Raw genomic sequence first — 24,024 nt, forward strand, 5'->3', positions numbered from 1 at the left:
ATGTAGGGGCCGACCTTAATTATTGCACACCTGGCGTCATTCAGTAACTCCTCCTGCACGCTGTTGAAAGGAACCCAGCTGGAGTGAATGTAAGAGGGCTAGGAGGTAATTATTAGAAAAAATATTTAGTCCACGCATAAAACGCTTGAGCATAAATTTAAAGAGCCGGTGTTGGGTTCGACATTAGTGCGTTCGCCGAATACCTTCATATTAGAGAGTTTTAGTACTGCGTACGCTGCGTACGTGGCGGCGTTGCGTACGCAAGGACGCCACGTTCTGCGTAGTGAGCATGCGCAGGCCGCAACGCGCACGTATCGCGTTACGTACGCAGCCGCTACGTACGCACGCATGAGATGCGTGCGTGCGTACGTATGAGGTGACCGCGCCGCTCTCGAACAAGCTCGCGACAGCGCGAGACTTCGTTTTGCAAAATGGCGGCATCGAAGGCAAGCACCGACAGGCTCTGTGGCTTAAAATATGGCCATAATCTGGCTATAACGCTTGGATTGGCTCACATTGGCTGTCACAACACGTGCTTTTATTTTGATCTACCAGTTGACCCAACACGCTTCACGCTCGTTACGTACGCGGGTACTACGGCGTACTAAAAGCCGATTAGTGGCAAACGACGCCACGTAACGCAAGGCGCTTGCGTGATGCGTACGTAGCACAATTCCGCAGTACTAAAACTCTCTATTGTTACCCGCCCCGCTGACGATGAGCCTACGCCACGACGGAAGCGGTGTCCCTGAGTTGGCGGAACTGTGGCTGTCTGTCGGTCATAAAGGACGCGAAGACCCAAGCCACCGAGGGGCTTAGGGGTGGCACCTTTCTGGAGACAAGAGACGAGTGGAAGGTGCACTTGCGCTACGCTTTAGGCAACCGACACCAGCGGCAGTGGCGGCATTGATACATGGGTCAAATATACTGATGGCTTGTCAGACCAGCGTTGCAGGCACGCACCCGGGAGGTGCGTTTCCACGGCTCATCGACCCCAGACGCCGAACGTTCCGGGAACTCGAGTGAAGGATGTTGAGCTGCGATGAGAGGCGGCTGTTCTTCGAGGAATATCCGAGAGGAAAGTACTCGGTGTCTGGCACCTTCAACGGCCGCCAACGGGGAGTCTAGGACAGAGATATTCTGGCGTTTTGTTTGTTTGGATTGTAAGAGTGTTTGAATGGAGGAGGGGGGGGTTAGGGGATAAAAACCAGGGATGCAAGGACAGAAAAAAGGAGAAAAAAATAAACGTCTATTCAAAGGATGTCCTAGTGATTCTTTCCTCAAGGTGCCAGCAGCGGACAAATCTCGCCTTCGGCTGCCTTGGCGGCAGCAGCAAATGTAGCGCCACCAGCAAGGCGAGTAGAATACCATAATGGAACTTAACTGGCACAGTCGAGCTTGATCTGCATGGGTGAACTGAGGAGGACTGCGGGAAGCAACATTGGCCGAGAGTGAACAAAACCACCTTCAACTTGCTACTGTGCTGCGGGATCAATAAAGCAAGGCTAGCCAACTGGATTCCGAGGAGGAAGAGAGCACCGCAAGGCTATTTCAAGCAGGTACATCTTGTTTTTTCATTGGGCGCAGGCATGACAAATCGTTACAACTTGGGCGACCGAGAAAAGGAGAACTCGGAAATTAATGGGGATAAAGCAGGAAACTTTCAAGTGAAGGGAGTCGCAAACAGCGGCACGGGGTTCATGGTAGGGTGTCAGATCCGGCATGCGAACATCAGCTAGCGCTGTTTCAGCTGCAATTGAAAATTACTGAGGCAGAAATTGAGAGGCAGCGCTTGATGTTAGAAAGCCAGCGGCTGTGAGCCCGTGATGGGGTAGAGTTCAACAAGAGTGGTGACAGCGTATCGCTTGGCGAAAGGTTACAGGAGGACAGGTGACTGAAATTTGCACGGTTGGTAAAGGGTGTACTGGCACCAATGCTGAACCGAGAGGCCTTTGTGCCAATGTGGTTCGAGGAAGTCGAAGCAACGTTCCAGCACTATGAAGTTCCGAGCGAATGATGCGCCGCTAGTTTTATCACTGCTGAGCAAAAGGGCACGTGGGCTGTGGAGGCTGACTGCAGAAGTGTGAAAAGCTTACTTTCGGCTTAAGTCTAGTATTTTGAAGGGCCCCGGGCTTTCGGCGAGGGAGTACAAAAGGCTGTTTGCAGGATCAAAAAAGGGAGAAAAGGAGTCTTGGGATCAGTTTGCGGTTTGCCTTGGGATTTATTTTGGCTATTATATCCAGTCTCCAGAGTTCAAAGGTATAGATTATTTTTGCTACGTCCTTGTAATTACTAATAGCATCACTCGAGGGTCCACAATAGGTTATTATTGTTCTTAATATCGGCCAATGCCTAGCGTGACCATTCTAAGTAACGGTCATTTCATTAAAACGCAATGCCTATTTCACTGTGATATACTACATGACCCAGAAAAGTAGCGAGGTGTTGACTTCTACTCTGTGGCGTTTGATATGAGTTTTTGTCACTCGATGATTTACACATACCTGCCGCATGCGTGCGTTAACGAAGAAAGTATAGCAATGACGTAAAGATATTGTGCTTATTGGAAATAACCGGGATCAGCAGCTGCTGAAGCAGCGAAATTGATTATTCTATATCCACGACAGGATGTAGTTTTCCACCAGGGACCTTCCATTATCCTGTCACGCGCTTACTGGCTCCAACAAACAGTTCAACTTTTTCAAATTGGCTCCAGCTGTTGGTAAGAATGACTGACCCAAGCGTTAAAACGGGACATGTCACTGACCCCGCTTAATTGGTTAGGCTCCATGACTCGTAATAGCAAATTCTTTTTGTTTTTGTTTCAGTATCATTTAATATAACCCTTTTGATCAAGCTCTTTCAATTTCAGCTGCCAGGAATGTAACCAAACAGCTCCTAATTTTGAGCAAGATGAACTTTGGTATGCCACTGCAGCTTGATAAGTGTTATGCAATAGAGTCGAAATACAACGAAATGTAGGCATATCGAGACGACTATATATTGCTACCAGAATAGCCTACTAGCAGATTTTTCTAGAACACAATACTTAGCAGGAACAAGGTGGGTATGCTGTATATTTGTCATATCTGATTACATAAAGCAGCCATCATATAGAAGACGAACAGCAGTCTGTCTGAAGCATCGGTATTCGTGTGCACTCACAACTATTTCATTTGCAAGCAGGTTCCAAGACTAAACTCTCTGTCAACATGAAGAATGTCTCAGCCATCACACTGCTGGCAGCGCTCACAGGTGAGTTTGGATGACGAAAAGGCTGTACAGAGTATTGTGTAAGGCATTGCTTCAAACGCGAAATGGACATTTATTCTTTTAAGTTCATTAGTTGTCAATAGATACTTCACGTACTGTGCGCTACTGAGGTACAATGTTTCATTCACCATGTATAGGCAAGAAAACAAAACCCTCAATCGCCTAGGGGCTCTACGTTGGGGAATAACCAAGAACACAAAATCTAGAAAGCACTATAACATCATGGCAACCTGTTCGACGTGTCTGTTTATTAGTACTTCGAAACTGTTTTTAGAGGTTATTAACGGTTGTAATGTTTGCACAATATTGATGCCCAAATAGTAACTATAAGAACGCTGCTTACACTAATGACTTTTTTAAATACTTCGGTATGTTAGAGCTTTACATGACCCAGGAAGTTAAGCAACGATGCTGCTGATTAAAACCAGTGAAGCACTCTGCCAGCAGTAGCAAGAAAGTTCTAACGAAAACCTGTGTACACAGCCCACACGACTTTTGCTTGATATGGACAATCAGCTGCTAAGGGTAAAAAAATGAAGACGAGAGTATACAAATAGACCAGAAGATTTGTGCACTAACAGCTGAATTATTCTGCAAGCAATTACGCCGCCCTCGTAGAAAACCTAAATTGGGCTTAAAAGGCCGGTCACTCGTTCCAACGCACTGTTGCCTTACACGCGACCGATCTTAATCCCACCGCCACAGAAGCTTAAAAGTAATAGGGACGCGTTTCTACATTCAAAGATGCACACTTCAGTCGTATACCCCAGTAATATCGTTTGCATATTCATGAAAGGAAATAACATTTGTTTTCTCAGAAACAGGTGATCTTGCAGGACATACAGGTGTCAAAAATTTTTCCGGATTTCGGTTGTCTCCTATCTTGTGTCCCGTTTGTTCACGCTCCCAATATTCTATGTCGCACTACGTCTCATATCAATTTCTTCAAGAATGATATTGAAATTTGAATTGCTTTTATTTTATTTTATTTATGTTACCCTCAGGGCCAAAAAGGCATTCAAGAGGGGAGTGGGTAAATACATGAAAAATACAGAAAAAACAGTGAAATAAATACAAACAAAACAATACAATAAAAGACAGATAGTATTAACATTTCTGAAGAATGTATAAAACTAGTTATTTCCAAATATACATAAACCAAAGCAAAAAGCATACGTAACAGAATTTCTTGGTTATACAATGTTAGCTAATGTTTCGTGAAAAAGTTTGAAGTCAGTGATGGTTGCGACATTCGAGGGACGGCGGTTCCAATCATGAGATGTGCGGGGAATAAATTACTTAAAGAAAGACCTAGTGTGACATAATGCGATTCCTACCTTACTGCGACGATCAACACGGTTTGAGATGTACAGAGGCTGGAGTATCAGGTCATTATGAAGTGTAGGGTGATGGGAAATTTTATGAAACAGTGAAAGACGGGCGATTTTTCGTCGGTGAGCCAATGGAATAAGTGATTAAATATTTTTCATTGATGTCATACTTGCAGTGCGGTTGTAGTTAGAGAGGATGAACCTAGCAGAGTTATTTTGTACTAGTTCAAGAGAGGTGATGAGATTAGCATGACTGGGATACGATATGGCGAATGCATATTCGAGTTTGGGGCGTATGAGAGACTTATAGAGTACTAGTTTCAAGGAAGATGGTGCTTTGGAGAAGCTATGTCGTAAGTAGCCGAGCATGGGATTAGCATTGTTAATCACGTACTCTACATAAGTTGTCCAACTTAAGTTATTTATGATGTGCACGCCAAGATATTTATAAGACAAGACGGAATCTAAAGGAGCGTTGTTTAGGTGGTAGGTGTTATGATTCGAGTTAGTTCTTAATACGTGCATAATCTTGCATGTCCTAGTATTAAATTCCAATAACCAGATATTACACCAATTAGTTATATTATTTACGTCAGTTTGAAGTGTTTTAGTATCATCTACATTGGTAATTTCGCGGTAAGTAACACAGTCATCTGCGAACAGATGTATGTTAGAAGTTATTGAAGTTAGATCATTATTAAATACAATAAATAATAAACGTTCCAACACTGAACTTTGAGGCACACCTGATTGTACTTCAGTGAGTGGTGAATGATGGTCGTTAGCAGTTACGAATTGGAAACGATTAGAGAGAAAATGTTCTATCCATTTAAGAAGGTTAGTGTCGATAATTAGCAAGCTTAGCTTTCAGAGCAATAATTTATGGCAAACCTTGTCAAATGCTTTGCTAAAATAAAAAAAAATACTGTCAGCGCAAAATTATCGATACAAGGTTTGATGCAGATTATGAGTAGAACGAAGCAAGCTGTGTCTCGCAGGAGTACTGTTTTCTAAAACCATGTTGCGCTTTAGCAAAGTATGAGTTAGACCCTAGAAAGTTAGCAAGGTTCGAGAAGATTACATATTCTAATAATTTGCAACAATTACTTGTTAGTGATATGGGTCGGTAATTAAGAGGCGAGTTTCTGGAGCCAGATTTATAGATTGGAACCACCTTCCCTATTTTCCATTCCTTTGGAATTCGACAAGAACTCAATGATTGTTGAAATATTTGACTTAGTATCATTGAACTAACTACGTTAGTGCTTTTAAGAAATTTTCTACTATTGCCATAATAGCCAGGAGCAGAGTGGAATGGGAACTTATCTATTAGCTTCAATATTCCAGGTACCTCAACAATTACTGGATCCATGGACATGTAATAATTGTGGTGCGCATAAGGGAGTTTTATGTTGGTGGATTCAGAGTACTGGCTTGAAAGTGAATCATTAATAGCTGATGGGCACATGCTATCGGGGATATTATTTCCAGATGAATCTTCTGGTGATATAGTGTTGTTAGTGGCTGGGTCAATCATTTGCCAAAACATTCTAGGGTTATTTTCAACGTTTCAGGTAGTGTTCTAGTTAGGTAGTTGTTTTTTGCAGTTTTAGAGCTCTTAAGTAGGCATTTGCAGCAGATTTGTAAGTTGTACAGCGCGAAGGTGAAAGCGAGATTTTAGCTAAACGGAAGAAACGCTTTTTCTGAATAAATAGGCGTTTTAGATGACTAATATACCACGGCGTTTGGGGATTGGAAATGAGTGTGCAATTAGGAATATACTTCTCTATCAATTTATGGACTGTGCATGCGAACAGATCCCAGTTAGATTGAACGGAACGAGATTCAAAATCTCTAACAAAATCATCGTAAAAGTGAGTTAGCTCATTATTTATTCCTTCGAAGTTAGCTTTCCGGTAGTGTCGTATGCGTTTCTGCTGTTTAGTCTTTTTACTAGGGCTAATATTGACGACAAAGTTCAGCGAGACCTGGTCGCTGATTCCTAGTAAGTATGCAATGTCGGAGACAAGGTCAGGATGCGTTCCTAGTATTAGGTCGAGAGTGCTTGCTGTATTACTTGTAATTCTTTTGGCTTGAGTTACTAACTAATTCAAGCATTAAACAGAGCATGTATTCAGAAAATCTTCACTCTGCTGTGAAAAGTGGGAAATACGTATCGGCATTGTGTTCCACGTTATGTTTGGAAACTTGAAATCTGCGAGTAAAAACATAGGTAAAGAAGAGAGACGAGAGCTTACTATGTTGATGGAGTCATGCAGTTCGTTAACAAATGTGGATGGTGAGGAAAGTGATCTGTACCAGGTACCTGAAACCAGTTTACAGCTACCCAAAGTTAGTAAAGCCCAGGTTATTTCTAGTAAACTGTTAAATTGGATTGGTGATGATGGTACGTCCTTCGAGACCGCAAGTAGTACGCCTCCTCCTCTAGGCTCGGTGTGGTCGCAGCGATATACCATAAAGTCGTTTGCCTCGTGAAATATTTCTGAGTGTTGTTTGCACGGAAAGCCTCGTTTCAGTTAAAGCTACTATTTTCGCGTCGCATGTATTTATAATGGATGAGAGGGCACAACGTTTATTGAGAACACTTCTGGCGTTAGCAAAGAATACAGATACTGGATGCGATTGACGATGCGATGATATGCTACTACCCCTCCTTTCTCCTACAGTGAGGCGCTTCGCTCAGTGGAGACTCCGCGACCTGATTGGATGCCACGCGAGCGTATTTTTCAACGCGATCAAGTTCAAAGTTGTAGTAGAAACGTTTATTATTGATGAGCAATTTGTTAAAGCGCAATTTAGACTGCGGGCGCCCAGGAAAACTCTTTGCAAATTCAATGGTTTTTTGCGAGAAGTGCGGGTACGTTGGTGAAATTCTGCCGTCAGTGAAATGTTCTTTTGTTTCAGCTGGTTACGAAGTGACAAAACTTTTTCTCTGGTTTTGTAGTTGGAAAATTTAGCTATTATGGGGCGGCATTTGGCAGGTGCAAACAGGCCAAGTCGATGTGCGCGATCAATTGACTCTGTGCAGAAAGATTCAAGTACTTCATTTATCGTTGCTGATAGGTTAGCTTCAGTTTCGTTCCAGGTTTTTTTAGCGTCAGCTATACCATGAAAGATTAGGTTGTCACGCCTAGATCTGTCCTTAATCTCAACAAAGCGTGTTTGATATTTATTACGTGGGTGCGTTAGACCAGATATCGACGCGTGTATTTCTGATAAATTTTTGCCAAGTTGATCAAAGTCCTTCGATTTTTTTCGAGTTCGTCTAGGCTCTTCTGCATGCTGGTTATTTAGGTTTCTAAGTTTTTGCCCGTTTTTAATTGCTTTAATGTGAGCAGCTAGTTCGGTTTGCGCTTTCGAACTTTGGAGTGAACGGCTGTGTATATCTTTGAGTAGTTTAAACATTGTTTTCTTCTGCTGGGCGGGGTTTTCTGGTAACAAATAATTATCAAGTAGGTTTTCAGAGCGTTTGTTAGGTCCCACGTTAGTTTCAACATCTTCAGATCGTAGGAGCAAAAAAGCATGGAAAAACAGTCACATAAAACTTTGTACAGCACATTTGGGCACAGAAACAGTAGCAAGAATGGGTCGTCCGATTTTTTAGCGTATAGAGAAAACTTTGTACACATCTGCATGATGAAAAACCGGTGGTCAGAAGCTATGCGAAGCGCACCGTTTCCGTGCCCACTGAAAGGCAAGTCGATGCATTGTAAGCTTAAGTAGACCATGGGAGGTGTTGGCGACGTCGATGCGGCTGGAAACCCGAAGAAGAGTCTATCAGTCGCAGTGAAATTGTAGAAAATTTCATCGCCACCCCTGTTGTCCGGTACGTACGAGGGTGGCAACTCCATCACTATATTGTCACGCGGTCGTGACGTGGCCGAAGACAGGAGACTTCGTGTTGGGACTTAACTGTTTATTTGGGCGAACCTGTGCCCAATAAACAGAAAGTCCAATTACAGCAGCAATCTTGCACTGGTAGCAGTCTCGTACTGATAGCGGCGAACGGAGCGTCGGCCTTCGATCAACAACTGACAAGCGGCAAAGCGCGTCGGCATTTATACTCTTGCCGTGGAATGTTCTAGCGTTATTGCTGGCGCTGGCATAGGTTTCAGAACACTCTGTACCGTTCGCACAGTCGGCGTGATCTTATCGAAATGATCTACAGTCCGGAACCTTCTCGAAAACTGCAGGCATGGTTTGCGCTGAGAATCATGTGGTGTTTTGGGACGATAACAAAAACATGGGAAACGGAACGTGGCATTGCCCCCCTCTGAAAAAAGGCATCGTCCCGATGCTTTAACTAAAGATGAAGGTACAATAATAATGCAAGAAAGTACAGTGAATAAATTACGATACAACAATAATACAAAACACACTGTTTCAGTTTGTTAACGCGCATGAAACGGCTTGAGGCGCGCGACATGGACGACTTCAGGTCGCGATCGGCGTCGTTGAGAGTTTGTGATGCCGTCGGGGACAACCTCGTAATCAAGTGGGCCGAGACGTCGAACCACCCTGTACGGTTCGAGGTACCGTCGCAGAAGCTTGTCACTTTGTCCACGTCGGCGTATCGGCGTCCACACCCAAACGCGTTCACCGGGCTGGTATTCCACGAAGCGTCGTCGAAAGTTGTAACGGTAGCTGTCGGTCGTCTGTTGTGTCTTGATACGGAGATGCGCAAGTTGTCGGGCTTCTTCGACGCGTTGAAGGTACTCGCTCTTATCGAGGTTTTCTTCGTCGGTGACGTTGGGTAACATGGCATCGAGCGTCATTGCCGGGCTCTTTCCGTAGACCAATTTGTATAGAGATATCTGCGTCGTCTCCTGCACCGCCGTGTTGTATGCGAAGGTCACATACGGAAGAATGGCGTGCCACGTCTTGTGTTCGACATCGACGTACATTGACAGCATGTCGGCGATCGTCTTGTTAAGCCGCTCGGCGAGGCCGTTGGTCTGTGGGTGGTGCGCTGTCGTCTGGCGGTGGTTTGTTTGGCTGTATGCCCAGATCACTTGAGTTACGTCAGCAGTGAATACCGTTGCTCTGTCGGTGATAACGACCTCCGGGGCGCCGTGACGTAGTACGATATTTTCGACGAAGAACTTAGCTACCTCGGATGCACTGCCTTTTGGCAGGGCTTTTGTCTCGGCGTAGCGGGTGAGGTAGTCGGTAGCTACCACTTTCCACTTGTTTCCGAAGCCGACGTCGGGAACGGCCCCAGTAGGTCCATACCAATCTGCTGGAAAGGTCCGCAAGGTGGATCAATTGGCTGCAGAAGTCCCACTGGCCTTGTCGGCGGTGTCTTGCGTCACTGACAGTCCCGGCATGTCCTCACATAACGAGTGGCGTCGGTGGTAAGTCGTGGCCAGTAGTACCTTTCTTGTATCCTCGCGAGCGTTCGAGAGATACCGAGGTGCCCTGCCGTCGGATCGTCGTGCAGGGCCTGCAGGAGTTCTAGTCGCTGAGCTTAAGGCACCACAAGGAGGTACTTGACTCGAAGCGGTGAAAAGTTTCCTTTCGTAGAAGACCGTTTAGTTGAAAGAACGACGCAAGGGCACGCTTGAATACCTTCGGGACTTCGGCGGTCCTGCCTTCGAGGTAATCTAATAGGACCTTAAGTTCCGGGTCGGCCCGCTGTCGTTCAGCGAAGTCGTCGGTAGTTATTGTTCCCAAGAAGTAGTCGTCATCCGGGTCGTCGGGTAGCGGTTGGTCGACAGGCGCACGAGAGAGACAGTCGGCGTCAGAGGGTTTTTTGCGGGGCTTGTAAATGACAGTAATGTCATATTCTTGAAGTCTCAGCCTCCATCGTGCGAGGCGACCTGAAGGGTCCTTCAAGGTGGCTAGCCAACACAAGGCGTGGTGGTCGCTCACAACTTTGAAGGGCCTGCCGTAGAGCTAGGGGCGAAATTTCGACGTAGCCCAGATGATGGCGACGCACTTCTTTTCTGTTGTGGAATAATTTGCTTCTGCTTTGGATAGCGATCGGCTGGCGTAACTAATAACCCTTTCAAGTCCATCAGCCCTCTGCACAAGAACGGCGCCAAGACCTACGCTGCTTGCGTCAGTATGTATTTCTGTCTCAGGGAATTCGTCGAAATGGGCAAGTAACGGAGGCGTCTGGAGGCGATGTTTAAGCTCCTGGAAAGCGCGTTCCTGTGGCGTCTCCCACTTGAACTCCACGTCGGCCTTGGTAAGGTTAGTGAGAGGATCGGCGATGCGGGCGAAGTTTTTCACAAACCACCTATAATAGGCGCACAGGCCCAGAAATCGCCGCACCGCCTTCTTGTCAGTGGGCGGTGGGAAGTCGGTGATGGCGGCTGTTTTCCGTGGATCGGGACGAACTCCAGACTTGCTAATAACGTGCCCCAGAAACAAGAGCTCCTCGTACACAAATCTGCACTTTTCTGGCTTCAGTGTGAGTTCGGACGTCTTGATGGCTTGAAGTACAGCTTCAAGGCGCCGAAGATGCTCGTCAAAACTCGAGGAAAACACGACGACGTCGTCTAAGTACACAAGGCAAGTCTGCCACTTCAATCCCGCCAGTACTGTATCCATAATGCGTTGAAAAGTTGCAGGCGCTGAGCAAAGGCTGAAGGGCATCACCTTAAACTCGAAGAGGCCGTCCAGTAGTATAAACGCCGTCTTCTCTCAGTCTGTTTCGTCGACTTCCATTTGCCATTAACCAGTCTTGAGGTCCATTGACGGATATACTTGGCGTTATGGAGCCGATCAAGTGCGTTGTCTATTCGTGGGAGAGGATACACGTCCTTTCTTGTGATTTTGTTCAGGCGGCGATAATCGACACAGAAACGTAGGGTCCCATCCTTTTTCTTCACTAACACCACGGGGGACGCCCATGGACTCTTGGACGGCTGGATAATGTCATCCCGCAGCATTTCATCAACTTGCTTCTTCATGGCCTCACGTTCTCGCGTCGAAACCCTGTACGGACTTTGACGGAGTGGTCTGGCATTTTCTTCGGTTACGATGCGATGTCTCGTGATTGGGGTCTGCCGAATTTTCGATGACGACGAAAAGCAATCTTCGTATTGCAGGAGCAGGGCCTTGAGATGTACTTGCTTATTGTTCGGAAGTCTGGGATTGACGTCGAAAGCTATGGGAGGGGCTTGGTTCCTCTGACCAGATTCCGCCGAATCGGCGAGGGTGAAAGCACTGGTGGCTTCGACAATTTCTTCGATGTATGCGACCATTGTTCCTTTGTTGACATGTCTGTACTCATAGCTGAAATTCGTGAGCATAACCGTTGCTTTGCCGCCCCGCAGCTCTGCAATTCTTCTTGCAACGCAAATATTTCGGGTGACCAACAGATGCTGACTGCCTTCAACGACGCCTTCCAAGTCAGGTGATTTAGAAGCGTCGACTGAAATAATGACGCTTGAGCGAGGCGGAATTGTGACTTGTTTTTCCAGCACATTCAAGGCATGATGTCCTGACGGCGTGCACGGCGGTAGTCCTTCTGTGGATAACGTTATCGACGTGGTTTTTAGGTTGAAGACAGCACCATGAAGGAATAAGAAGTCCATGCCAAGGATGACATCTCTCGAGCAACGCTGTAGGACTACGAAGTCTGTAGGATAAATACGGCCGTTAATGGTGACTCTCGCTGTGCAGATTTCCTCAGGCGTTACGAGATGACCTCCGGCTGTGCGGATTTCAGGGCCTTTCCAAGCTGTCCTAACTATCTTTAACTCCGCGGCGAACGGCCCACTGATGACAGAATAGTCGGCTCCAGTATCGACGAGTGCGGTCATTGTGTGACCGTCGATAAGAACGTCGAGGTCGCTAGTTTGCCGTCTCGCATTACAGTTAGGGCGTGGCATCGGGTCACGGCTGCGTCGGCTTGTTCCGCTGCTTCCATGTTGCGTCGTCAGGCCACCTTCGGTAAGTGAGCTTTTACCGTCAGGGCTTTGCCTGGTTGGCGTTGTGTTCGGAAAGCTCCGTCGCGGCGTCGTCGTCGTCGGAGGATCTTCGGTAGTTCGTCGCACAGCAACCGCACCTCCACCGGTTGCTGTCCTTAGTTTCCCGGATACGGGCTAGGAGACCGGCCCCGCGTTGGGCCGGAGTACTGCCGCGGGTGCGGTGACATGCGGCGGCTGGGCGACGGCGAACGGGAAGGACATTGGGGTGTCCATTGAGTTCCTGTCAGGTAGTCGGCAATGTCACGTGGCCGTTCCCCTGGCTGCGGACGTGGTGCATCGACGGCGAAGCCACGCAGTCCCATTTGTCGGTACTGGCAACGGCGGTAAGTGTGCCCGGCCTCGCCGCAGTGGTAGCACAGTGGGTGGTGGTCAGAGATGTGCCAAACGTCGGTTTTCCTCCGTGCACTGCGCTGGCCCGCTGGCGAACGGTAGGTAGCCGGTGGGGGTGGGGGCGGCGGTGGTGTCTGGCGAGGGAAGTGCGATGGGGCGGCGTTTTGGCGTGCGTGTGGAGGAGGGGCGTGGCGGCGTGCTGCAGCAGCATAGCTCATGACTTGCAGCTGCGGCTCTTGAGGCTGAGGAACGCCCAGCAACTGCTGGATCTCCTGGCGTACGACGTCCGTGATGGATTCCACGTGAGGCTGCGCTGAAGGAAGTAATTTTCGCAGCTCCTCTTGCACGATCGCTCGGATCGTCTCACGCAAGTCAGTGGTTCCGAGCGCTTGAAGGTCGGCGTAGGTTGTAGTCGAGAAGCTACGGTTTTATTGCCGCGTGCGCATCTCGAGCGTCTTCTCTATCGTAGATGCTTCAAAAATGAATTCGGCGAACGTCTTAGGCGGGTTTCTAATCAGCCCGGTGAAGAGTTCCTGCTTTAATCCTCGCATAAGTAGACGCACCTTCTTCTCCTCGGACATGTCGGCGTCAGCGTGGCGGAAGAGTTTAATCATATCTTCCGTGAATATCGCCACGTTTTCATTTGGAATCTGCATGCGGGTTTAGAGAAGAGCTGCGGCCTTTTCCTTGCGCACCACACTTGCGAAAGTGGTGACGAACCTGGTGCGATAGGCGTCCCACGTTCTGAGGCTTCACACTCTCTTCATTCTCGAACTAGGTCCGAGCAGCATCTTTCAAGGCGAAATACACATGCCGTAGCTTGTCTTCGTGTGTCCAGTCATTGAAGACGGCGACGCGGTCAAACCTTTTGATCCAGCTTTCCGCGTCTTCTAGTGGCAAACCGCAGAAAGTTGGCGGCTCTTTGGGTTGCCGGAGCAAGAGTGGTGCAGGTAGAACCGGCGTTGACATGGCCACCGTGGTCGACGTCAACGTCTTAGTTCTCCGAGCCTTGTCCAGTAAAAGCCCGTACTCCGGTGGCAGACCTTGTTGCCTGCGGCTAACTCGCTGCTCTGTGCTGCCGTCGGTTTCTTCACGGCGTGGGCTGGGCTCACGGCTTGACGGAGGCGTCCGGTACATGGAAGAAACAGCACCGCCACCGAATGTCATGTGGTCGTGATGTGGCCGAAAACAGGAGACTTCGTGTTGGGATTTAACTGTTTATTTGGGCGAACCTGTGCCCGGTAAACGGAAAGTTCAATTACAGCAGCAGTCTTGCACTGGTAGCAGTCTCGGACTGATACCGGCGAACGGAGCGTCGGCCTTCGATCAACAACCGACAAGCGGCGATGCGCGTCGGCATTTTACTCTTGCCGTTGAATGTTTTAGCATTATCGATGGCGGTGGCGTAGGTTCCAGAACAATCTGTACCGTTCGCACAGTGGGCGTGATCTTATCAAAGTGATCTACTACAGTCTGGAACCTTCTCGAAAACTGCAGGCGCGGTTTGCGCTGACAATCGTGTGGTGTTTTGGGACGATAACAAAAACTTGGGAAATGGAACGTGGCAATATCCCACGAACACACGTGTCCCGCCGACGACCACGCAATTAGGAGCGTCAGCAGATTCTGCATGATGAAAAACCGGTGGTTAGAAGCCATGCAAAGCGCACTGTTTCCGTGCCCATTGAAAGGCAAACCGATGCGCTGTGTGCTTAAGTAGACCACGGGAGGTGTTGGCGACGTCAATGCTGCTAGAAACCCGAAGAAGATTCCATCAGTCGCTGTGAAATTGTAGAAAATTTCATCGCCACTTCTGTTGTTCGGTTCATACGAGGGTGGCAACTTCACCACTATATCCCATGAACACACGTGTGCCGCCGACGACCACGCTATCAGGAGAGTCAGCAGATTCTGCGTGATGAAAAACCGGTGGTTAGAAGCCATGCAAAGCGCACTGTTTCCATGCCCACTGAAAAGCAAATCGATGCGCTGTGTGCTTAAGTAGACCACGGGAGGTGTTGGCGACGTCAAGGCGACTGGAAACCCGAAGAAGAGTCCATCAATCGCAGTGAAATTGTAGAAACTTTCATCGCCACTTCTGTTGTCCGGTTCGTACGAGGGTGGCAACTTCATCTCTATGTCCCACGAACACACGTGTGCCGCCGACGACCACGCAATCAGGAGCTTCAGCAGATTCTGCATGATGAAAAACCGGTGGTTAGAAGCCATGCAAAGCGCACTGTTTCCATGCCCACTGAAAGGCAAATTGATTCGCTGTGTGCTTAAGTTGACCATGGGAGGTGTTGGCGTCGTCAATGCGACTGGAAACCCGAAGAAGAGTTCATCAATCGCAGTGAAATTGTAGAAACTTTCATCGCCACTTCTGTTGTCCGGTCCGTACGAGGGTGGCAACTTCATCACTATGTCCCACGAACACACGTGTGCCACCGACGACCACGCAATCAGGAGCTTCAGCAGATTCTGCATGATGAAAAACCGGTGGTTGAAAGCCATGCAAAGCGCACTGTTTTCGTGCCCACTGAAAGGCAGATCGATGCGCTGTGTGCTTAGGTAGACCACGGGAGGTGTTGGCGACGTCAATGCGACTAGAAACCCGAAGAAAAGTCCATCAGTCACAGTGATATGTAGAAAATTTCATTGCCACTTCTGTTGTCCGGTCCGTACGAGGGTGGCAACCTAATCACTATATCCCACGAACGCACGTGTCCCGCCGACGGCCACGCAATCAGGAGCGTCAGCAGAGTCTGCAAGATGAAAAACCGGTGGTTAGAAGCCATGCAAAGCGCACTGTTTCCATGCCCACTGAAAGGCAAATCGATGCGCTGTGTGCTTAAGTAGACCACGGGAGGTGTTGGCGACGTCAATGCGACAATAAACCCGAAGAAGAGTCCATCAGTCGCTGTGAAATTGTAGAAAATTTCATCGCCACTTCTGTTGTCCGGTCCGTACGAGGGTGGAAACTTCATCACTATGTCCCACGAACACACGTGTCTCGCCGACAACCACGGAATCAGGAGCGTCAGCAGATTCTGCATGATGAAACACCGGTGGTTAGAAGCCATGCAAAGCGCACTGTTTCCGTGCACACGGAAAGGCAGATCGATGCGCTGTGTGCTTAGGTAGACCACGGGAGGTGTTGGCGACGTCAATGCGACTAGAAACCCGAAGAAAAGTCCATCAGTCGCAGTGATATGTAGAAAATTTCATTGCCACTTCTGTTGTCCTGTCCGTACGAGGGTGGCAACCTAATCACTATATCCCATGAACACACGTGTCCCGCCGACGACCACGCAATCAGGAGCGTCAGCAGATTCTGCATAATGAAAAACCGGTGGTTAGAAACCATGCAAAGCGCACTGTTTCCGTTCCCACTGAAAGGCAAATCGATGCGCTGTGTGCTTAAGTAGACCACGGGAGGTGTTGGCGACGTGAATGCGACTATAAACCCGAAGAAGAGTCCATCAGTCGCTGTGAAATTGTAGAAAATTTCATCGCCACTTCTGTCGTCCGGTCCGTACGAGGGTGGCAACTTCACCACTATATCCCACGAACACACGTGTGCCGCCGACGACCATGCTATCAGGAGAGTCAGCAGATTCTGCATGATGAAAAACTGGTGGTTAGAAGCCATGCAAAGCGACTGTTTCCGTGCCCACTGAAAGGCAAATCGATGCGCTGTGCGCTTAAGTAGACCACGGGAGGTGTTGGCGACGTCAATGCTGCTAGAAACCCAAAGAAGAGTCTATCAGGTGCTGTGAAATTGTAGAAAATTTTATCGTCACTTCTGTTGTCCGGTCCGTACGAGGGTGGCAACTTCACCACTATATCCCACGAACACACGTGTGCCGCCGATGACCACGCAATCAAGAGCGTCAGCAGATTCTGCATGATGAAAAACCGGTGTTCAGAAGCCATGCAAAGCGCACTGTTTGCGTGCCTACTGAAAGTCAAATCGATGCGCTGTGTGCTTAAGTAGACCACGGGAGGTGTTGGCGACGTCAATGCTGCTAGAAATCCGAAGAAGAGTCCATCAATCGCAGTGAAATTGTAGAAAATTTCATCGCCGCTTCTGTTGTCCAGTCCGTACAAGGGTGGCAACTTCACCACTATATCCCACGAACACACGTGTCCCGCCGACAACCACGCAATCAGGAGCGTCAGCAGATTCTGCATGATGAAAAACCGGTGGTTAGAAGCCAGTCAAAGCGCACTGTTCCCGTGCCCAGTGTTATTGTTATTCCCTAATTTTTGTTTCTTACTTCAGAAAAGGTTGTTGTGTTTTATATTATCAGCTGCACAAAACCAGATGGCTTTTTCTTCTCAACTTCGGTATTTTCCTAAAAAACGAAACCTGTGTGCATCAATGCCTGGTATTTCTGTATGCTTCGCGATCTTATCACGGAAAAGCTGATGTAGTTGTTCTGCAAGGTGCGTTCGAACTATTCAAATGTTAGCAGATATTGCATCTTTATTGGGTTTATCGTTTGCCTACGCTTTTTTTTTTCTGGATACTCCTGCTGAGCCACAGTGCTTTCTAAATATTGGCGATAGATTTCACATATAGAATTATGAAAATCGTTCACTGATCGCATCCGCAACTGTGCTCCTATAGCCGCTTCCTTGAGTACATCTTACTTTATAGTATTGGTGAAATTTCAGACGAGTGCCGCTTGTGCAATATTATCTAATGACTTCAACATTAACGGCGCTGTGCCCACTCATTATAACATCGCAGCAGGTGCGCACAATCTAATATTACATTACAGGTTCCCTTTAGCTGATGCGGCGCACTACTAGATGGCAATCCAGGTGTATTTCTTACAAATTTGTAAATAACACTTCCACTTTTTGCGCTTTCACTTGGCGTATTCGCAATGTATTGTAAAGAATGCACTTGTTTGATGTTATGCTATATCATAACAGTATCTTTAATATTGTGATAGCGCTTCTTTCTACTATCACCTTTCCAAAGGGAATAATTTTGATTGATATGGATTGATATGTGGGGTTTAACGTCCCAAAACTACCATATGAATAAGGAATATTTTTTATAAAGCTTTCATTAATTCGAGTTCCTAATACTGTCACCTTTTTTTTCAAGTCAAGGCAACTAGCCAGAAGCGTGCTAATAATCTCATACTTTTCCCACCCTCGTAATGCTTTCATAATCTCGTTCAGATTGAGTTTATCGACGTTTTCTCCAAAACACTGAATAGCTTACGTTTGGCATATTTTTATGTGCTAAATTGTCTTCATTTTACAAATTGAAACAGAATAAAATATTTTTCACAATTAAGCGTTGTTGACATAGTAAAGGAGTCTTTCAACGCTTTTTGAGTGCGGTCAGAAAATGCAGCCCATCAGTTGTCGAGGCTCTCGAGGCAACGCGGCCTAAGAAGGTGTTGCCTGAGCAAACGCGCGTTAAATATTATAGGACAGCACGTGGCCTAAAGTACGCTCCACGTTCTAAAGGTGAGCAAAAAATGCTTTATTATTAAACGACAAATGATGACACAAGCTCAGAAGTCACGCATAAAGGTCATATTATCAGAAAACGCTTGATTTCATCATGGTGCAGTCGGTTCTTGCTCGAGCAGGCGCAGGAGGCCGCAACTTTCCACGCGCGCACGCGCGATCGCACACAAAAGCCACGTATTCGAAAAAAAAATAATAAGTGTTCCAGTTCACAAAGCATGCGTGACAAATTTTTTCATCGTAGGATTGCTCCCTGTCTTGCTTCTAGTGCTTTCACCGAGACAAAAGAAAAAATGCAATTTCAACGTGAAACAAATCTGTGTAACTCAGGTCGCACATGACGGATTTCAAGAATTTGGCGGCGGTCAAAGCATTAGGAAAGAAGCTATGTTTTAGTGAATTCAGTCTCTGGCAAAATAAAATGTGTTTCTGGGCCCTTTAAGTTAGAACAATTATTCACGCATGCCTATTATACTGAAGTTTTCAATGGGAGTTCTTGCCGACATACGTCCCTAAATATTCTTTCTGGGGAACCGAAGATATTCAGTCTGTTTTGAACTATTATTCAGGAACAAACCTTTCGCAGAAATAATTGGGCTTCTTAGACAGTGGGGAATACGCTAGACTGTCAGGGCTGATTAGTTTTTTGTATGGCAACAAGTAATTGCGGAAAATGCACGCTTGTATTCAACAAGCAAAAAAAGGCGATTTCTCGTCCGTATGGTAAATTAAACCTGTGATTACCATTTAAAATAACTGGTTCACATGCAAAAGACAGTGCAAAGTACGAGTTTAAAGCGCCGTAGTGCATAGTTGTGTAGGTTACGTAGCATCAGCTAGCATATTTTTGCAATCAAATGTTGGTCTGGTAAAAAAAAAAAGCCTTGAAGCGTAATTTGTAAAAGCTGTCCTTTTTGAATAACGTAAAAATAACCTGCTACATCAACTAACTTGCCAAATCGAAGTTTCGAAACGGCATGACGTGGTGATCCCTTCCCAGGTAAAAAAAAAAAGATCTTTAAGTAGTTCAAACTGGTCACTGCTAGTTTACTACAGAAGTAAACCTAAAGGCATACATAAATATTGAGCCGCTGATTTTGATCTTTTTAGCCCACGAAGTGGTTAATGACAACGCGGTTGATCTATTGCCCAGAAGATGAATCGATGTTCACGAACGGAAATGCCCTAGCCATTGATAACACCGTGCTATGTTACTTTGTATGCTTCCAGTGTTCACACTTATGAACTGCGGAATTGAGGCAGCCGGAAATCAACCGCATCTGCGAATACGTAAGTATTATACACTATTTGCCTAGTTAAAGAACGAAAAGTGTGCCTAAAAAGTATTACGCCAAGAATAATCGCTATATTGTTTTTCAATCCTGAAAGCTGTTCCACCGTTCAATATATATATATATATATATATATATATATATATATATATATATATATATATATATATATATATATAATAGGAGAAAGAAGTGTATACCTAAGGGCTCGTTTTTCCGTGTTTTAACACAATCATGATGACATCTAACAGACAGTAATGCCAAGGAATGTACAGGGGAAGTTATTAGAACCAATGTAATGTAAATAAAAAGAAAGAAAAGTGGATGAAAAAATGACCAGCCATGAGCAGGAATTGAACCTACAACCTTCGAATAACGCTTTCGATATATATATATACATGTGTATGTGTGTGTGTGTGTGTGTGTGTGTGTGTGTGTGTGTGTGTGTGTGTGTGGTAGGGGACAAAATAAAAACATGAATTTTAGAAATAAGAGACTGCCGCAGTTCGATGCTCTGGCAGTGTAAATTGGTGGTTCATTCATCATCCGCCAGGTAATGATTGCGCATTGTCTGACAAGCAAGAAATTGCAATCCAGAGGTTGGGCAGAAAATTTATGTACTAGGTGATAAAAAGTGTACTAAGCTACACAAGGCAAAAAATAAACTTTTTCGTGTTTTGTTGGACATTGCCGCTTAGCGTAAATGTGCACATAAAATACAGCACTGATCATAATCATGTTTCAATGAAGTAGAACAGAAAAGAAAACAAAACACAGAGACAAAAAGGACGCAAATACAAGCGCTGTCAGTGTCCTTTCTGTTTGCGAGTTTCTGTATCCTTCTGTGCGTTCCTTCATCACTGTTTGCCAGCTAGCCCATCAGTAAATATTAAGCGAGATCATAGCAACTCAGAATCGTCAGTCGCACTAACACCCGCAGGGTGCTAGAGCTATTAAGGCGCCTTATTTCCGGGAAACGAACCACATACTTTGTTTCCCATGTGCCCAACCGTGTGTTGTGGCCCTGCTCGTCGGTGAATAATTGCTGGACAGAACACATAATGTTCAACGAATAGTGCAGCAGATGTGCATGTACAGATAAAATAACACTTGTCTGGAGCATCACAGCGCATCGCTGACGACACTGTTGTCAGCCGCAGCTTGATATAATATATCAATGATATAATATATCATTGATATATTATATCTATTATATCATTGATATATTATATCTATTGATATATTATATCAATAGTATAGGATCAATAGTATCCCACTTCCTAGAACAAGTCATCATAAGTACCTTGGCCTCACCTTTACTAGTGATCTGAGATGGGATGCCCACGTTTCTAACGTTACAGCTACCGCACTGAAACGACTTTTTTTTTCTGAGACGATGCCTTCGACTAGCACCTTCTGAAATTAAACTGTTAGCCTACAACACGTACGTGCGATCTGTTCTTGAATATGCGAACATTGTTTGGTTCCCGTACACAAAAAAACATATTGCGAAGCTAGAAGGCGTGCAAAGAAAAGCTGTTCGATTTATTTTTAACAAGTTTAGGCAAACAGACTCACCAACTGAAATGCTCGAAGAAGCGGGCATGCTAACGCTGCAAAAACGAGCAAGACTAGCACGCCTACGATTCATGTACCAGCTACGCCATAAGCAAACCAACATCGATGCCTCCAGGTACATTACACTTCAACAATCACGACCCACCCGTAAGAAGCACCCCGAAATGCTACAAGAATACGCATTCCGTACGGAATGTTTCAAACACTCATTCTTCCCAGCATCAATAAGGGAATGGAACAGCCTAGCAGCTATGATTACTAGCAGCAATTCTTTAAATATTTTTTCACGTCTTGTTGAAGAACATTTGCGTTTGGAACCCTAATATTGCGCTATTGTGGTCATCTTTGCAAAATTCATTGTTTTAGACTGTGTTATTTTGACTCTTTCACACTGTAATCATTTGAATATAGTACACTTACTGTTAGAACTTTGTTGTTAGAATTTGGTTAGAATTTGTTTGAATTTGATTGTTAGAAATTGTGAGAACTGGTAGCATCAATGTAACGCGTATCCTGAACGATGTATAACTTACGGATGTTTTTATTGTGTGCTTTTATTGTGTGTTTTCCCGATGTCCTTTCTGCGAAAATCCCGACAAGGGATTGGCAGTATTTAAAAAAAAAAAAATATATATATATATATATATATATATATATATATATATATATATTTATATATATTTATATATATATATATATATATATTTATAATTTTTATATAAATTATATATTTATAAATTTATATATAAATTATATATATATATATATAACTTTTTCATTCACTTTTCTTTCTTCTTACTTACATTCCATTGGTTCTAATAACTTCCCCTGTACATTCCTTGGCATTACTGTCTGTTGTATCTCATTATTATTGTGTTAAAACACGGAAAAAACGAGCCCTTAGGTATACACTTCTTTCCCTTATATATATATATATATATATATATATATATATATATATATATATATATATATATATATATATATATATATATATATATATTAAAATAGAGGTGTTGTACGTCGAGAAAGGTTCTGACGCAGCTTGGCAAAATGAGCTTTAACAGGCAGGTCTGGCTAATGGCGAACGGCGTGCGCGAGCTACTACTGCAGCCACCGATCATCATCGTCTTCTTCGTTGACAGCAGAGCGTCCGTTACTCAGATTCATTAATTCATTACAATTACTCCCCACGAAATAAGGAGCCATCCTGGCGACCTATGGACAAGTAAACACGGGAGGGTCGTAGCAGGGCTTAAGTCTCGAGACGTGGACAATTTCCTGGCCACGACGACGTTGGTCAGAAGATGGTTCCAGTGGCTCGATGAGGTAATTCACCGGTGACGTTTTTTGTAGCACACGATATGGGCCGTGATACTTGGGGACCAACTTGGTAGAAAGGCCAGGTGTAGCAGAGGGAACATGCAGCCAGACGAGTGAACCTGGATCGTAGGAAGTGGTGTTATTTGATGCGTCATGGTGGTGCTTTTGGCGTCCTTGGTCTTGGGTTGTGAATGCTCTTGCCAGTTGGCGGCATTCCTCAGCGTATGTAGCGGCTTGAGACAAAGTCGTGGACTCTGAGGAGTCAGGTTTGTACGAAAGAATGGTGTCCATAGTGCAAGAAGGTTCGCGTCCGTAAAGGAGGAAAAAAGGAGAGAACCCTGTAGTGCTTTGAATGGCGGTATTATAAGCGAACGTGATAAACGGGAGCACTCGGTCCCAATTGGAGTGGTCTGACGAGATATACATAGACAGCATGTCACCAAGGGTGCGGTTGAAGCGCTCTGTCATTCCATTGGTCTGAGGATGATAGGCGCTTGTAGTGCGGTGAACGACGTGGCACTCACGCAGCAATGCTGTGACGACGTCTGACAAGAATACGCGACCACGATCGCTCAGTAACTCCCGAGGTGCTCCATGATGTAATACGATGTTGTGAAGAACGAAAGTCGCAACGTCTTTTGCTGTAGACGAGGGAAGGGATGAAGTTTCGGCATACCGCGTGAGATGGTCGACGGCAACTATGATCCAGCGGTTACCGTCAGCAGTGTTGGGAAGGGGACCATAGATATCGATGCCGACGCGGTCGAATGGTCGAGATGGGCATGGTAAGGGTAGCAAGGTACCGCTGGCGTGACAAGGGGGAGTTTTTCGTCTCTGGCACGTCGAGCAGGCCCGAACGTATTGTCGTATAAAACGGTACATGCCACGCCAGTAATATCGCAGACGTATGCGAGAATAAGTCTTCAGGAAACCTGCGTGGCCACATTGGGGGTCGTCATGAAACGTGGAACAAATTTCGGATCGCAGATGACGTGGAATCACGAGTAGCCACTGACGTCCACCGGGTGCGTAGTTGCGTCGGTACAGCACGTCGTCGCGAGTGGCGAAGTGCTCCACTTGCCGACGCAACGTGCGAGAAGGGGGGGAAGCCGTCCGCCCAGCCAGGATGTCTAGAATCGAAGCAACCCAAGGGTCCTTGCGTTGCTCAGATGGCATGTCGGCGATGGTGACGCCAGTGGCATCACAGGTTATACTTTCGCAGCAGTCCGGGTCAGGGGGTAGAGGCGAACGGGATAGGGCGTCTGCGTCCGAATGTTTCCGGCCGGAGCGATAGACCACGCGAATATTATATTCTTGGAGGCGTAATGCCCATCGGGCGAGGCGACCGCTTGGATCCTTCAATGACGACAACCAGCAGAGGGCGTGGTGGTCAGTCACGACGTCAAAATGGCGCCCGTACACGTAAGGTCGAAATTTTTC

At 46.0% G+C, this 24,024-nt stretch overlaps 1 long non-coding RNA gene across 1 annotated transcript; it reads left to right on the plus strand.

The window, feature by feature from the left end:
• Positions 1 to 2,961: 2,961 nt before the first annotated feature.
• Positions 2,962 to 19,685, plus strand: LOC119165894 (uncharacterized). The gene is made up of 3 exons (XR_012885426.1): positions 2,962 to 3,063; positions 3,187 to 3,255; positions 19,622 to 19,685. It is a non-coding gene; the product is annotated as an uncharacterized LOC119165894 (long non-coding RNA).
• Positions 19,686 to 24,024: the final 4,339 nt, after the last annotated feature.

This window comes from Rhipicephalus microplus, chromosome 8, assembly GCF_043290135.1.
Source record: "Rhipicephalus microplus isolate Deutch F79 chromosome 8, USDA_Rmic, whole genome shotgun sequence".
Taxonomy (NCBI): domain Eukaryota; kingdom Metazoa; phylum Arthropoda; class Arachnida; order Ixodida; family Ixodidae; genus Rhipicephalus; species Rhipicephalus microplus.